The sequence below is a fragment of the Danio rerio genome, chromosome 24 (genome assembly GCF_052040795.2).
Source record: "Danio rerio strain M-AB ecotype USA chromosome 24, GRCz13ab, whole genome shotgun sequence".
Lineage (NCBI taxonomy): Eukaryota > Metazoa > Chordata > Actinopteri > Cypriniformes > Danionidae > Danio > Danio rerio.
The window spans coordinates 16,247,821-16,259,623 of record NC_141044.1 but is presented as its reverse complement, the minus strand read 5'-3'; the positions used below and the strand labels follow the sequence as shown (position 1 = coordinate 16,259,623).

Below are 11,803 nucleotides of genomic sequence, written 5' to 3'. Positions count from 1 at the left end.
AGTGTGTTATGCACACTACAAAGTAGAGCTGCACGATTCTGGCTAAAATCGCGAATTTTTTAAAACAACAGTATTAATATTATGTGTAAGTCTACTGGTTTCTGTAAATAATTCTATTCTACTCATAATTATTCTGATGTTGAATTATCTTTGAGATATAGGCCTATGTTTGCAATCTGTCATTGACAACATTTTTAGACCATTTAATTCACTGGTAAAATCAACATTATATAGGCTGGAGTAGTTATACTGACACTGTAAACATTTATTTTCATGCACAAATGTGTGTTCGCTATGAAAGAAAAAACTTATCAAATGCTTGTCGCAATCATAACTCTAAAATGTGATATGATTATTTAAATGATGTGCACGCTTTCAGTTTTATTTTCACTGCCAAAGCCGCCTTTCCACTGCACACAACATTTGGACACGTCTGTCGGAATACGCCCCTTGTGGCAGCTGCACAGTATTTTCAGTGTTGTCATGCACCACGGGAAAAAGCTGATTCTCACGGTGTCCGAAATAAAGGAGGGCAAAAGCAAGAGCCTTTATTCTCTAGGCTTTTAGATAGTTTAATGGACGAATGAATACTAGAAACTCATAGACCGCTAAAATATTGGAGGGAATGTGGAGACAACATTAAAATTATATATTTTTATTACTTTCTTACTTCCATTTATGAACAGAAAAGTTTTTTTTTTTAATATAGACTTTTTATAATTCAAAAAATAACCAAATAAACTCCTATTTCTCATCTCGCGCGCACGGATCTGCTTGGACAACACTGGAATACATCATATCCGGTCGGCAGGTTGCATACGGTCTAGTCGCAGGAGTTCAAATATTTCAACGGATCTGCAGCTCAATTCGGATCCGAATTTTCTGCATACGGAGATGATCGGAACTCCACGCAGCTCCCGGACTGCTCTCCATTGGAAAACTTCCGGTCTGTCGCTTGTCGTTTGTCGTTTGCAGCGGAAAGGAGGCTTAAGTGCTGTTTATACTTCGCGCGCGGCTCAAACAATCACTCTGTGCCACAAACTGAACAGTATTTACAATTACCTGTTACTCACAGTATATGCAGGTTCTGTTGGCTAAGACGCGTCTATTAATAGCCGCATTTCCACTGTCGGGCTAGTGCGAGCCAGGGCTTTTATCGGGCCAGGCCGGGCCAATCGCCCGAGAGATTGAGCAGTGAGGCCGAAATCATGTCTCATTTCCACTGTCGGGCTAGTAGCTCACAGCGCGTCATGCAGACCCCACCCCCAGAACGATCCCCGAATCAAACGTCACACAAACCGCCCACTTCAGCGGGAATCAGGCAGATAAAGCACACCATCATCACGAAACCATTAAAAATGAAGACAACCAAAACAAACAGACGACACGTTACTGTACAGCATTACATTATATGTCTACATGCACAGCCCTGTGTGTTCTCATACTCACCGACCGGCTGTTGCTATTGTGGATTGAGTGGTCTCGCCACTAACGGAGGGACCCAGCACAGTGAGCGCATCATACATAATATAACACCACAGAAGTTCTCTGTTAATAATAAGAAAATGTATTTTATAACATCCTCTTTTAGATAGACGACGTCAAACATTCAGCTCAAATGCTTAGGAGAGACCTGAAACATATTTTTTCCCTAGGCTATATGACACTTAATATTAGATGATTAATATTAGGCTGTTGTATATTATTCTGAGATCTTTAAATAAAGGAAAGTGTTAAGTGTTTTGGCACATAAGAGCAATTAATAAAATATAGTCTACATTTCGTTGGGCTCAGCATCTTTTCACTAATAAAGCTCTACGCCTACATGCATTTAAAATTTCATTTTTAAATTTTACCACGTCATATAAAAGCAAACAGTTGTTTGTGGACACAGAACACATTTTGTATGCAGTTTTCCCTAATGCATTTCTAAAGAGGCGCTGCACGCAGGACTGGATGACAGAGAAAAAGGTTGCCTATAGTTTCTGCTTTCACACAACCAAAAATGCTCTGTTTGAACGATTTGATTAATATCATCGTATCCAAATACTTTATAAATAATATTTTAAACCTTCTCCGATGTTTATTGTTTTTAGAAAATATCTAAAATCTTTTTTTTCAGATAGGCCTTTGTAAAATGAAAGCTTAATATGGCTTAAAAACGGTTTATGTATTGTATAAACCTACGTAGCTTTTGTTAGTTTTATATTGGTTTATTTATTTAATAAGATTTTATTATATCCGATATTTGTAATTCTTTTAATGATTTCAATATAACTTAGGCTATTTTATCAAGATATGACACTGTTTTGAGCCTGCAAAAGTGGACACGTAATTTGTAAAGTTTAATGTCTTTCTGTTGTATTCATATTGTGTATTATCTTCAAAATAAATTAAATAAGAAAAGAAGCCTAAGGGAACAGAGCTGAGGGGAGCACTCTTTTGCTCGGTCTCACATTCACATACAGGGAAAATGTGCACAAACACACCTTTTAAACTTGACAAAAACTCTTAAAAAACTTTACTATCTGCTGTGTCTTTAATATGGTGTAAAGCTTATAATGCGTTATTGAAACATCAAGGAGGACGCAGCTAAGAATGTCACTTAGAAATTAAAACTTTATTATTTTATGCAACAGCCTAATTAAAAGAAAAACACAAGGGCGATCATAAGCAAAGGGCCCCAGTCTAAAAAGGCTAGATGTTTCCCTTATTTATTTATTTGTTTGGCCGGCGCATGTACGTGTGCGATCAGAAAACTGTGCCCGCCTCTCCTTTCACTCCGCCCCGAAGCCCCAGTTGGCCTTTGGCCCAAGGTATTCCCCGAGAAAGCCCTTCTTTGGCCTGATTAGACCCCAGAAGTGACAGTGGAAATGCGACTGGCCTTGACTCGCCCTGACTCGCTTGCTTTAGGTGCGATAGTGGTAACGCGGCTATTAAGTAGGGCACGCACGTTATCAGATCATATCACATGTAATTTCCCGGCCGTGAATACAGCATTATATGAAGACAAAAGTGAAATTTTAGGTGAATTATACTTTATAAATACAGTATGTGATTCTTTTAACATCATTTGGAGGTGCCAATGAAAAGACTCGTGCAGCCACCTTTGCTTCTCTCTTGAACTTGAAAATATGATTGGCAGAATCGTAGAAATGCTGGATTAAGATCGTCTAGAGGCGTCGAACCGAGATTGCGATCTTTTTTCGATTAATTGTGCAGCTGTACTACAAAGTATCGCACCAACACATGTGAAAAACCTGCTCCAAGGTGGCAGGGTGCACAATGGGTGGCTTTTTAGTGAGTGATGTATTTAAAGATATTATTTCAGCTAAGTTTTTTTTATTTTGTTTTATTTTATTTTATTGAGCGTAATTATTTAACTGCATATCAGGAGACTGCGGTTATCCTTTAAAGACGTAGCTGTTAACCCCCCTCAACAACCCACAAACTGACCAAGAGCGCAGATACAATGATGTCCTTTATTGTACTCGGTTAGTTGTAGAGCAGCTGAAATGCCAGTTGGGTGCTGCTAAACAGCCCCAACAAAGTGATCCTCTACATCTGTGTCTCCCACAGACACGGATACTACTCCAGACAGTAAAATGTCTCCCACAATTGAATAAAATCTCTGCTCAAAAGGTGTTGGTTCAGCATCTCCTGTTCCCCCGCCTGTTCGGTCCACACTTTGATGGTTTGCCGCTGTTCTTCTCTTAACCTGCACCTTTACATTGGACCATTTCTTTTTAAATTATTCATTCACAGTGCGATGTTCAGACCCCACTGCGTAAACTGCGTCAGCTACACTCTCCCACTCTATTTTTTTTAATCCTTATGTTATTAATTCCGGGGGACAAACTTGCAAATAACACAGTTTTTCTCCGGCCTACCTCCAATAGGAACACCTTCGCATGAAATGTTTTAGTATTAATTCAATGCAAGTCTCAGTACATGAGGCCCCTGCTGATATCACCTGCTTCAAATCACACTATTATTTAATCAAGTTTCCTGATTAGTAGCCCTAAACTGCTCCTGTCCAAACTTTTTTGGACTGTGTTGCAGGTCTGAATGACAGGAAAAGATGCATATTTACAAATGAAATGAAACAGATTAGCAAGAAGGCTGTTGGCATTTCTGTGTGGAGTTTGCAAGTTCTACCCGTGTTTGTGTGGGTTTCCTTCGGGTGCTCCAGTTTCCTCTACAAGTCCAAAGACATGCGGTACAGGTGAATTGGGTAAGCTAAAATTGTCCATAGTGTATGTGTGAGAATGAAAGGGAATGAGTGTTTCCCAGTGATAGGTTGTAGCTGTAAGGGCATCCGCTGCATAAAACGTGCTGGATAAGTTGGTGGTTCATTCTGCTGTCTGCAATGAAATACAAGTCAAAGTAAGTTTAGAAATCACTACTTTCTTTTTTATCAGAATTTTCCATACTGCCCCAACTTTTTCTGATTTGGGGTTGTAAATCAAGAAAAAATCTTCCTTAATGGTCTACCGTAAAAACAAAAAAGTCAGCTACATCTCGCATGTCCTCAGGCTGAGTAAATTAGGAGTACATTTAAAGTTAGGCTGATCTATGTCTTTAATTCAAGTTGTAAACAGAGCCTTAGAGATGCGGTCTAATTAGTGTAAGCCTGAATAAAATAACATCACACCTTTAGCTCCTCTCACCACACTAACAGAGTACAAAGATAAAGACAGTTGAAAGTGAGTGAAATACAGACCTCATTGCAAACCTATAGACCCCTGACCAAGCGCAGCAATCCAAGCAGATTGGCCTCATGGTCATGCAAAAAAAAAAAAAAAACTCAGGCCACATTACAATGAATGCAATAGTGTGACGGTGTGAGGCGCTGCTCAATGACAATGGAGATCCACAAACCCCCACACTGACTGACTGTCAGGGGACTCAGAACAGTTATGCGTCCTGCCACATAAAGGATTACCAGGGCTGTTTCTGTTACTCAGATAACATACAACTGCTTTCCACAAAGACACCATGCAGGCAAAGCAAAATCCTGCGGAGTTGTGGGAATTGAGCTTTCTCTTTTCCACAAGAGGCTTTTGATTTAAGACCTGACATTCATGCATAATTCCGGCTTTTTAACCACTTTCCCCATATCAATGATAAAGAATGAGAGTTAATATTTGTTTGTGATTTCGTCCTCTTTCAAGGCTGTTTTATTATGAATAATTCTTTCATTTTCTTTTTTTGAACATTTATTTTGTAGTTATGCTATTTTCTGTTTTATTTAGATAATCTTACAAATTTTTTTATTTATGTAGCAGTTCATTTAATGTTTATTTCTATATTGATAATTTGTCATTTTATTAGTGGGTTTAACTAATGTTTTTTATATATCGATGATTCGTAATTTTATTAATGACTTTAAATTAATATTTATTTATATATTGTTAATTCATAATTTTATTAATGATGTTCATTTAATGCTTATTTATTTATTTATTGTTGATTGGTAATTTGATTAGTGACATTGATTTAATGTTTCTTTATCGATGATTTGTGATTTTATCAGTGACATTAGTTTAATGTTTCTTTATATATTGATGGTTTATAATTTTATTAGTGATGTTAATTTAATGTTATTAATATATTGATGATTTGTAATTTTATTAGTGACATTTATTCAATGTTTAATTATATATTGATTATTCGTAATTTTATTAGTGACCTTAATTTAATGTTTATATATTTATGACATTCACTTAATGCTTATTTTGTATACTTCGTAATTTTATTAGTGATGTTTATTTAATGTTGATGTATATATTGATGATTTATAAATTTATTAGTAATGTTAATTTATTGTTTATACATCGATAATTCATAATTTTATTAATGACATCGTTTTTTCATAAGTAAAACTCATTAATTTTTTTGTTTACAGTTACTTAACAATTTTAACACATCCTGTTGTTTTAATCATATATTTGTTTTTCATTGAAATTTGTTGTTATATTTATATATGTTGTATATATTTAAATATTATTTTCAACAATCATTTGCAAAAATATATACAATTTACAAACACTGTTGCCTTTTAAGAACATAACCCTTTAAATGAAGATTTATTTAAAAAATGAAAAATGAAAAAAGAAATAATAAATGAACAGAGAGCACATGTATAAAAGAGAATGAACCAACAAAAGGCAACACAGCGAAGCCTAGAAATAAACCCAAATGTAAAAAGCCATCTGGATTAGCTCTATATGCTTACGCGTCTGCATTTCTTTCACGTGATTTCCCCTCCACAACACACAGTGATTCCACAAGGGAATGAAGAATATTGTATGTATCAGACAGTAAGAATCTGTTCTGCCCGCTTGATTGACACTCCAGCATCAGCTTGTTTAATTAAGACTCCAGCTATTGATGTCTGCTGGACACTAATAAGAGCAGTTCAGCAGCACTCAGCGTTTTCCCTCCTACCAAAGTTTACAGTAAACACAGGGCCGTTTCAACCTCTTCCCAGCACTCTAAATAGATGGAAATGGGGGGCAACACCTCCAGGCTTTTGTCTGACAAGAAGTGACATCCAAAGACCCTAACAGTGTTTAAGGGCCCACCAAAACAGTCAGTATTCGCTGATGCCAATTACGCGCACATGAATGCATGATTGTTGGAGAGCAGCTTAAAGTAGCAGGGTTGTGAATGGAGGCTGGAGGCCATGGAGATGAGGATCAGGTGAAGTCCATCTCCTGAGGTTCTGTGGACAATGAGAAAGAAGGCGTGGCTTCACTGCCAAAACTCCCATCAGTCAAACACTTCCCTTCACTGGGAGGAAATCACTTGGAATTTAACATATAGAGGAGTTGAGTTTTTTTAATGGCATTGGTTTGTTTGTTTGTTTGGATGTTGCTAATGAATTGTTAATGGAAATGGGGTAAAAGTGTTAAAAGGATGTTAGGGGAACTTTGAAAGAGTTTGTTATTTAAAAAAAACAGCTTAATGCTAAATTATACAGTGTTGAATTAAGAATGTTTTTGTATAGAAAAAAAAATTCTACATAGATAAAATTAAACTTTTTAAAAATGAATTAATTAAAATTTATTCTGTTCTGATGACATTTATAGTCACAGAAAACAACAATGGACAAAATAACACTTATGGTTCATAAATAAATTCATGGTTACTAATTTCTTCACAATTCTGATAAAAAAGAATGTATATATATACAGTTAAAGTCAGAATTATTAGCCCTTATTGATTTTTTTTTTCTTTTTTAAATATTTCCCAAATGATGTTTGACAGAGCAAGGAAATTTTCACAGTGTGTCTGATAATATTTTTTCTTCTAGAAAAAGTCTTATTTGTTTTAAACATTTCTAAATATATTAGTTTTAATAACTCATTTCTAATAACTGATTTGTTTTATCTTTGTCATGATGACAGTAAATATTATTTAAATAGATATTTTTCAAGACACTTCTATAAAGCTTAAAGTGAACTAGGCATGTTAGGGTAATTAGGCAAGTTTTTGTATAACGATAGTTAGTTTTGTAGACTATCGAAAAAATATATAGGATATGTAATTTTGATCTTATCTTTTTTTTTTTTTTATTAAAAACTGCTTTTATTCTAGCTGAAATAAAACAAGACTTGCACAAACACAAACACACACACACACACACACACACACACACACACACACACACACACACAAATGAAAATCATGGTTACGGATTTCTTGACAATTTTGAATTTTTTGAATAAATTGCGTTCATTACATGGCAGGTTTTTGTTCCTTTTTTCCAAAAATAAATAAATGAACAGCTCATGACAACATATTTATTTAAATTTTGGAAGAAAGGCCATTAATAGTTTGTAAAGTCAAACAAAAAATTGTTTTACTCAAAAAATAAATAAATAAATAAATAAGTAAATAAAATAAACTATAAATCATAAATCCAGAGAAACTAGAATTTTTCTAGTGGGCTTTTAATTTCTTACAAATAAGGTATCTTTTTTTAACAATTTTTAATAATTTTTATTCATTCATTTTCCTTCAGCTTAGTCCCTTTACTTATCTTGGGTCGCCACAGTGGAATGAACAACCAACTAATTCAGCATATGTTTAGCACAGCGGATACCTTTCCAGCTCTAACCTACTGTAGTACTGGAAAACATCCACACGCTCTCACATTCACACACACTCATACACTATGGCCAATTTATTCATTCATTTATCAAACATTTTGTCTTAATCTCTTTATTAATCAGGGGTCGCCACAGCGGAATGAACTGCCAACTTAATTTCCAGCATGAGGTTTACACAGCGGATGCCCTTCCAGCTGCAACCCAACACCGGGAAACACCCATACACTCTTACATTTACACATACACTAGGGCCAATTTAGTTTATTCAATTTACCTATAGCGCATGTCTTTGGACTTTGGAAGAAAACTGAAGCATCTGAAGGAAACACGGGGAGAACATTCAAACTCTGCACAGAAATGTCAACTGACCCAGCCGGGACTAGAACCAGCAACCTTCCTGCTGTGAGGCAACAGTGCTTACCCCATGAGCCACCAGTTTACTGTAAAAGAAGTGAACACTACCTTAATTGAAGTGATTTTTTTCAGCTATTTTGAATGAAAGTTTACCGAACTGAAAGAGCAAACATATCTAAAAAAAGATATTTGAGACCTGCATCTCCATATTTGCCCCATACTGACCTACTGTGAGACATAAAACACAGTCTTTGCTCTCTCTGTTATTGCTCTACCTGAACTGTAAACCTTTAATGAGGTTCATCCAGGGCTCTGCATTTCAATAGCTCCCCCGGTGTGCTTGAGCTGAGCTAAACCGACACACAGCCTCATCTCCAGTCTTTAACCTCTGCTGCTTCAGCCCTCATTTCAGCCGCTTAAGCAGATTCTAGTGCTGCTTTAAGACCCTCCGCAAATTAGCTCTGAGTAGGAAATATCAGGCTGTCATTAGTCACACCTGTTAAAACTGAAGCTGTCAATGATCACGTGATGTTTTTACGCCCGCTATGAATTTCTTGCACAGCAGGAAAGATTAGAGATTAGGTATTTTGAAGTGATTAAAAACTGCTTAAGTTGATTTAGCAGCAATTTCGGGTTAATGTTCATATAAAATATACGTTTTTAAAAGGATGCATTTATGATTTTATGTATTTTACATGTGGTTTGGGTAGCTGACAAAGAATTCATTCATTCATTTTCTTTTCAGCTTCCCTTTATTAATCTGGGGTCACCACAGCGGAATGAACCGCCAACTTATCCGGCATATGTTTTACGCAGCGGATGCCCTTCCAGCTGCAACCCATCATTGAGAAACTGACAAACAATATTTATGAAATGTTTTGGCAAGGTTATTTACAAGTTATGAATGAATGTTGGCCTGTCAACAGATTTTACAGAGAAATTCAACTGGCCTGTCAACAGAATTTAATATCAACATGATTTTATTAGAAGCTGATGTTTAATAATGAAACGGAAGCATTTAATATTTGTTCTTTTATTTAGTTTGATGTTTTGCTCTTTGCTTAAAAAGTTGTTGCTTTAAATATGTAAAATTTATTTTATAAGGTTTATATGAAGTTTAAAGACATGAAAAAAGGCATTTAAAATGTTTATTATCATAATGTTCTTAATTTTATTTACTTTTTTTTTTTTTTACAGTTTTTCTCAATTGCTTTGGCTCAGTTTTCAATTGAAATCAAAACAAGAAGTTTAGATCTCTGAACAATTGGCTTATTGTTCACCTAAGAGTGGCATTTCTTGTTGATTTAAGCAAATTGCAAATGCTTTGGCACGTGTACAAACAGTAAGTACAATTGTCTGGAGTTTGAACAAAAGCTAATTGCAAATGGCTTGTTGATCAAAACAATGAGTCAGTTCTCATTTAAACTGTCAAACTCTTTACAACTTCTCAATCTATTTTCATTGTGTAAGCTATCACACTTAAAAAATAATTATTTATTCAATTATCAAACATTTGTATACACATGTTTACACCATAAAATATGTGGTAAATTGGTAAATGTCCTCCAGTTGCAATACAATTTGCATTAACAATGTATCATATATGGTACCTGATGGATAGATGGATGGATGGATGGATGGATGGATGGATGGATGGATGGATGGATGGGTGGGTGGGTGGGTGGGTGGGTGGATGGATGGATGATAGATAAATAAATAGATAGATAGATAGATAGATAGATAGATAGATAGATAGATAGATGATAGATGGATGGATGGATGGATGGATGGATAGATAGATAGATAGATAGATAGATAGATAGATAGATAGATAGATAGATAGATAGATAGATAGATAGATAGATAGATAGATAGATAGATTTACAGTAGACAACATACTGTACTTTGTAGAAATGTTGTGAATTAAACTACACAACCCAAAAGATTTTATTTTTGATTTTAGATTTAATTTTTTTTTAGATTTTGTTTGACATTTCTGCATTTATGAGGAAAAAGCTTCATTATGGATGTGACACTTTGGCGTTATGGATGTGACAGATGTGAAATTGGCACTTGTGTGACTGGTAAATTAAATATAATAGTATGAAACCACTGACAGAGACATTTTTGAGCACTTTCTGTATTTTCTGTATTTGTGGCATACATAAGAAACAATTGGAAGAATAAACAATAGAGTAATTGGACAAGCAAGATTACACTTTGCATGTAATACATTTGTACACAATTAAATGTACTAAAATACAAATGTTCATTTATTTATTTATTTAAGTATTCTATTTACCATTGACTCTTCTCAACAAATCTAAGATTTTTTTAAACCTAAATTTCCATGGATGACTGTCATGCTGAAAAAAGAGCTAATTATTTTGAGCTGTGTGGCTCACATGATGAAAAATACTCTTTCTGTTTTGGTGGCCTTGGTCAAATGACTAAAACAATAACTATGTTTTGAAGCATGAATGAAATGTTTTGGGGGGAGTAACTACATTTTGCAGACATGCAATAAAGTTCTGAACCTCTAAAAATTTTAATCAATGAATAATTATTTGTTTAATGTTTTCTCTACTTTGTAATTAAAGTGGCTGGAAAAGCCCAAAGTCTCTCTCTCTCTCCCCCCAGTCTCTCTCTCTCTGTTCTGCATGTGTCTGCTCCTCCTCTGCTTACAGTAGAGTCAGCCTGCAGAACAGCTGTCAATGGAGCAGTGTCAGGCCTCATTCACTCATTCACTGTTTGCTGTGTAATTACAGTTCACCGGCTTTTGTTCAGCGTCTAATCTGGAGGCTTCATTGTGGTGCACACGTGCCCTCGTTCAGGGGGCCCGGAGTTACCCAACCCGGGACACCCTCGACCCCCTTCTTGTTCTTTTCACATTGGTGTCCAGAAGTGTGCTGATAGACAAAAGCTTTGAAAGGGACACAATTAGCAGCCTGACAGCCAGTGTGAGGAAGCTTGAAACAATGGGTTTATCTTCTATATGGCGCTCTAAAAACCCACATTTGTGGCCATTGTGATGGTCGGCTATTGTAATTCGTGTGTTGGAGGGCACACTTTGCCAATGATGTGAGTGGCACAGGCATTAAGAGCTGGCAATTCTGCTTGATAAATGGATGTCAAGAAGTTAAAGTGTCACTGGGCCTCAGCTCCTGATTGAATGCTTGCGGTTGGCTGTCAATGATTGTATGAGGATCAATGGAGAGGCACAGTTGGCTGACAAATGAATAAGCTGCAAAGTTACACTGACAAAAAAAACTGGCCTTGCTGGACAAATCCATCAAACCACATGAAACATTTGAGATGCCCTAATAACATTG

At 35.7% G+C, this 11,803-nt stretch overlaps 1 long non-coding RNA gene across 1 annotated transcript; it reads right to left on the bottom strand.

The window, feature by feature from the left end:
* Positions 1–6,054: 6,054 nt before the first annotated feature.
* On the bottom strand, positions 6,055–8,894 carry LOC147831027 (uncharacterized). Its single transcript, XR_015525456.1, has 2 exons — positions 8,747–8,894; positions 6,055–6,727 (listed from the first exon to the last, which is right to left on the bottom strand). It is a non-coding gene; the product is annotated as an uncharacterized LOC147831027 (long non-coding RNA).
* Positions 8,895–11,803: the final 2,909 nt, after the last annotated feature.